This window comes from Theropithecus gelada, chromosome 1, assembly GCF_003255815.1.
Source record: "Theropithecus gelada isolate Dixy chromosome 1, Tgel_1.0, whole genome shotgun sequence".
Taxonomy (NCBI): domain Eukaryota; kingdom Metazoa; phylum Chordata; class Mammalia; order Primates; family Cercopithecidae; genus Theropithecus; species Theropithecus gelada.
This window is the reverse complement of record NC_037668.1, coordinates 18546209-18552208: the sequence shown is the minus strand read 5'-3', so window position 1 is coordinate 18552208 and position 6000 is coordinate 18546209. Positions and strand designations below refer to the sequence as shown.

Below are 6000 nucleotides of genomic sequence, written 5' to 3'. Positions count from 1 at the left end.
TCAGCGAGGTGGAAACAATTTTAATCATAATGCTGATATTATTTGACTTTTTTACTTGTATTTTTTCATGAGTCTATGGTAGAATTTTCTGGAGAGTAGATGACATGCAATGACATCATCACTCTGCCAGCTAGTGCAATATCTACTTATGTAAAATGTGTTTAAAATTTTCTGGTTTTAATTTTTAATACAAGAAATATCAATAGATGTAAATCACGTGAATAAAATCTATTTGGGGTCCTTATTAATCTTAAGTGTGTAAATTACTTTCAAGACCAAGTAGTGTGAGAACTGCTGCAGTAATACCTCTCTCTGGGGTCCATCCCCAACAGACTGGGCTCCGTGCAGAGCCAGGCTCACAATTCTGGTCCCAGATGCTGAGCGCTCACACATCTATGAACCTTGCAGGGCATGTCATGTGCTCATCCCTCCTGCAGCCTTGACACTGATGGCTCCTTCGTGCACTCTCCTCACCTCCCCTGCATGGCGAGTCCCTAATTAGAAATGGATAGGTGCCTCATGTAGCTGCTGGAAGCAGCTGAAATCAGAGACTGAGACTGGGCAACCAGAGAGAAAAAGAAGACCTTCTGGCTTGAATCGGGTCCCCTTGTCACTCTTGGGTGGCCCCTGATTGCCTCTAGGGTCCTTCCAAGGATTTCCCATTCAGTCTCCACTTTCCTCCACAGGCTCCTTTGTCTCTCTGTGACTTTTTTCCATCTCTAGCAAGAGAGCAAAGACATGGTGAGTCAGGGATACATATGTTTGATTGGGAAGCAGAGAGAGAAAAAAAAAATCATAGGTCTTGGAATAGGTTCAAAATCCAGAGGAAGGGGTGAGCTTTGTTAGGATTTATGGAGATTATTAGGGAGAAAATACAAACAGACAATGTCATTGTCTTCATCAAAGAGTGTGTAGTTGTGCTGTAAAGAATTCTGGAAAATTTTTCATTGATTTAAGCAGTTTTCATATGTTAATTTTTTTTTAACAATATTTGCTCCTAGAAACCTTAATGAAGTTGTTGAATCCCATTGAGGCAGAGAGCTGAATGTTCTGTGTTCTTGCAGGAATCTCATATAGCCAGCAGAAGGCAGTGTGGTAGAGAAGGTAGCAGGTGGAAACATGGCATATTTGGATCACAGGCGGAAGGTTTGAAAACGTGGCATTTTGTCTAAACCATGTTGTCTCCTGGGTGAAAAGCTGGGAGGGGTTGTCGATTCAGGGAGGAAACCCCAGTAGACTATGACAATATCTTCCATCTTGAATCTGAAGACAGGTAGTATCTTCTAGGTTGTGTGGTGGTCCCTGTTGTTGGAAATAAGAGGATGGAGGGGGTCAGGGGGATGCAGTATCCTCTTGTCCAGGTCAGAGAAGGTGACTTCTGAGGGTCACTTCTGCTTTGGTGTGCAGTCTTGCTGGCATAAGGGGTACTTAACGGAGGGACTTCTACTGTATGAAGGGTGGGAGAAAGGGTTCAGGCACTGGGAGGACAGGGCTGTGGGACCTGAGTTGGGGGTGGTGCTGGCAGGGGACTTTGCCTTATTTCTGCTGCTGCTAGGACATTTTCCCTAGTTGAAAGTAAACTGAGAGAAAGAAGAAAGTACTTTAGTATGACACAACATCAGTGAAGAAAATTATTCCCCAAAATACCACAAGGGAGAAACACCCTCTCTCATCACCCCTCTCTTTAACGTCAATGACAAGACATCCCCATTGCATTTGCTCCTGAGACTGCCCACCCCACAGGAGACTTTTGTGGGGCTGCCCCACAGATGGTTGGGACCTGCAGCGTCTGCCCCTCCCAGGAGTTGGTGTCTGGACTGCACTCTGTCCTTCGCCTGGAATATTTTCACACCACAGCAAGTCAGGGGAGAGAAAAGATGTGAAGGTATCTGGGAGGCAAGCCTTGAAGTGAAAGGTAAAGCAGAATGCTGGCTAAATTAATCAGATCTGTTGTTGCAGATAATCTAATTTGGAGGGAGATTGGATTATATTTTTTCTGCTATGAAACATGTCCTTTCTTTGACTCTGTGTCCCCTGCTCCTAAGACATTTTTTTCTCCTTACTCATCCCTCCTTGGCAACTTCCCTGGACCTTCTGTACTGCCCCTATGACTTACAACTTGATAATTACTTCTTCAGGAACATCAGTGTCCCTTGTCATGACCTATCTTATGTGTTAGAATCTGGGAGCATCTGGGTGTCTCATCATCCTCCGACCTAGGTCCCAAAGCTTGATAATCAAATAAGAGAAATACTCGAAGTACAAGAAGAGCAGAGACTGGGAGCTTGAAAGTAGGTTCATCTCAGCTTTACCAAAATCTATGGGATACCCTGGAGCTGCTTTGTTTTCCTCAATGCTACCTTTGATCTCATTGATCTCAAAGTAACTTTTAGGTTTATAACAGTGGTCAGTAATCCTTTTCTGCCAAGGGTCAGATGGTAAACATTTTACACTTAGCAGGCCAGACAATCTCTGTCACAACTTTTCAGTTCTGCTGTTGTAGCACAAAAGCAGTCAGAGACAACATATGGGAGTGGCTATGTTCCCGTAGAATTTTATTGTCGTAGTAAACAGGTGGCAGACTGGATTTCGGCCACAACCTTTTTGCTGAACCTTTTTTTTAGAGTATCTGACTTTTGGGTCTGTTTTCATCTCACTGCTTTCTGCTTGCCATCTGTCCTACACTCTGTCTTCATTTTCCAGTCTGTTTTGTGCATCTTTTTCAAGTGCTGTTTCTGGACATCTGTCTTTCATTTCTGCATCCTACCCCAACCCGTAACTACACCATCTTCTCATTCTGTCTAATGGGAGCTGATTGCTGGCCTGAAGGCTTCCTCTTCCACAGAAGTCTCTTCACTCCCTGCTTCGCTTCAGGCTGTTCTAGCCTCAGGGATCCACATGGCATGAAGAAGCCCAGAGCAGTGTCCTTTTATTCTGGGCCCAACTTGGACAGGAGGAAACCAAGTCACCCACTAATTTCTCAGTGTACCAATGTCTCACTCAATTCTCTAAAATACACGCCAAACTCTCTCTTTGCACTCCAAGCTTCAGTTTTGCAGCATTGGGGTGAATAACAACATTTCTATTTCCTCTGTAAGGATTTTGTATGTGTGTGTGATGGGTGGGGAAGGGGGATATAAGGTCCCATGCATTTTTCTCAAGTGTACCTGAGTCCTTCAGTGGAGTTGTGTGGCTATGAGGAGACAAGAAGAGAGAAATCCCTAGGTTGAGTTTCTGGAATTGTGGCTTCTTCTAGGATTACAGGACTGGATCCTAATGCACTTCATATTCCATTCAAATGTCTCATCCTCACATTTTACATAAAGTAAATAAAGTTGCCATCCATGCCACACATACCGTATCTAGCACTGATGTTTTAGGTCAAATGAATTTAAGATCATTTACCCAAAGGCTACTGAGCACCTACTAGGGGCCAGCTCCTGAGAGTGAGGAAGGATGCAGTGATGATAGGCCCAAGGGAAGCTCATGGTCTAGTAGGAGGCACATGTGAGCAAGCAGAGTGAAGAAACAGTGCTATCTGGTAGGTGTTGATCAGTACGCAACATGATTGCTGACTGGTGATTAGGCAGAAGAAGATTCTCCTATAGTGATGCTGTACAGGGGATTTTTCCAGCACCACCCTATGCTCTGAAGTCTGACTTCACCCTCCTCCCTCAGCTTCACACCATCCACAAAGTGTTATTGCATTATCTCCTCCATTCCTCAGCAATGATTGACACACAGGATCTTAGAATACGTTCCATATATCCAAGAATAGGAGGAGAACCTCTCGCTTCACCACTTGCCCTCCTTTGTGATCCCTGGAGTCTCTTTCCTCCCTGGGGCTCCTTTCCTTCATACAGGCCTACGATCTCAAAGTCCTGGGCATGACCTTTTCCCACCTGGTAGCCCAGAATTTCTTGGGAAGGTCTCAGTAGTGTGAGCAGATAAACGAGTGCCTCAAACAGAGTCTAAATCTCCAAAAAATCTGCTTCTCAAATTTTATAAAGAAACCATGTTTAGTGAAAAATGCAATAAAGGTGAATGTATCACCCTGAAAGGACCAATTTGAGAGGAATTCAGGGATAAGAGCAGAGAGTAATATCAAGTGTCAGAGAAAGAAAGACAAGCTGTAGCTGCTGTCTCTGTGTCCTGACCTGCCCCAAATCTTGAAACTGACCGACCAAGACATCCTCTGTCATTCAGTGGGCCACATTTCCCCAATGGCTGCTGCCCAAAGATTGGCTCCAGGAGGAATGAGAGAAGGTGCCCACTGAGGGAAAGAATTGGACACTTGTCAATCTTATGAAAGGCAAAATTGTAGATGTATTTCTTCTTCACTATCACCCAAGACTGTTCTAGAATTTTTTTTTGTGATCCCTCCAAATGGCTTCTTCAAGTGATTCTGATTCTCCCTGAGTCAGGGAGGCTCTTGTGTGGCAGGAAGGTACAAATTGAAATGGAAAGTGATTAAAAGTCCATAAAATGTGATTAGCATCAACCTTTCACCTCCATGGTCAGCCCTGCTTCCAGTGTGTCAGGGGCTCAGGGAGATTTACTGATTTTCCTTTGCAAGTGCCCAGATGGTGCACTGAAGTTAGAACAGTATACGGGAAGCAGTCTCCATCAGACCCACATGTATCTTTTTCCATGCTTTGGTCTTCTACTCAAAACCCTGAGAAACATTGCTGATCTTTTGGCAGTAGCCAAATTAGACTTTTCAGTGCAAAGAGGGAGTGTGACACATGTGTTCACAAAAAGTGGCATAAGATACCCTGGATGCAGTAAACTCATGGAATTCCCCATAATTTCTGAGCCTGGTTTGAGTCCAGGATAAAAGGACTCAGGCTGGGGCCCTCCCTGTGCTTTCCTATCTTCAGGGACAGGAGCAGCTCACTGTGTGAGGTGGCCCTGGCTTTCTGGCAGGGTAAATGGAGGCTCCTGGTCTTCCTACTCAAATTCCCTGGTGGGGTACAGCAACCTATGTATTTTGACACTAAATCTGCTTTGTAGATGGATGTAGAGGAGTTGATGTGGGTAAATACTGATTTGGTAAGGAAATGGAAATGAGAAAATACTTACCATTAAAAGGACATTAGAAATTTGGGTGTTGGTTTAAAGATACATAGTGTAAATATTTGTCAAAACTCATTAAACTGTGCACTTAAAACCTGTGCATTTTATTGTAAGAAATTATCTCTTAATTTCAAAAAGAAAGTGAGAGATATCATGAGATACAATATTTCACGTAAGAAAATTGGGGTCCATGAATGGTTTGTGGCATAATCAGGACCAGAACCTGGCTACCCTCATTGTTGGTCCAGTTCTTCTTGTACTTTATTGATGTCTTTCATCATCCGTGGCTTGAAAATAAACTTAAGACTGCAGAACACAGTGGATTGTAGAATATCCCTGTATTCCTATATCTGACATGGGTAACTTTGAAGGAATTCTTCTTTAGAGCTCTCTTGATTTGGAAATGAGTAGTTTTCATAACATCCTTCATGGAGGGTATGCTCAGGAAAAGTGGAAAGAGAGATGGGGAAAATGATGTATTTACATAGGGGTGTGTGATTTGAGAGCCAACAGAAAGAGAAGGAAGATGCTTTAGAAATTTTCTGCTAAGGACAGGTTCAGTAAGCCTGGGATGACAGAAACCAGCCTTCCTCCCTGGGAGAATCTCTCACCAGCATGGAGAGCACTTGGACTTGCAGCTTCTCCTTGGTGTCTGACTTCCAAGGAAGGGGATCCTGAGGGAGACCAATGTGCACTGGGATGAATCTGCCCTCAGAGTTTCTACCTTTCTGTAATGTGCCTTTAGCATTACAGAATAAGCTTTAGAGTCTTCCCACCAGGGATTGAGGACCATACTCCTTGTCTCTCAAATCCATTTTTTTTTTTTTTTTTGTCCAAGCATCTTCCTTTATTTTACTTTTCTCTCCTTTTCTGGTTGTGTTGCAGGAAGTCAGGGACCCTGAATGGAGGGACCGGCTGGAGCCA

General features: G+C 43.7%; 1 long non-coding RNA gene across 1 annotated transcript in view; it reads right to left on the bottom strand.

Annotated features, from left to right (window-relative positions):
- LOC112614630 overlaps window positions 1-6000 on the bottom strand; it is a 28472-nt gene continuing 22472 nt past the window's right edge. The window contains exon 3 of the long non-coding RNA XR_003117106.1: window positions 1-1580. This is a non-coding gene — a long non-coding RNA (uncharacterized LOC112614630). The remainder of the gene's footprint in view (window positions 1581-6000) is intronic.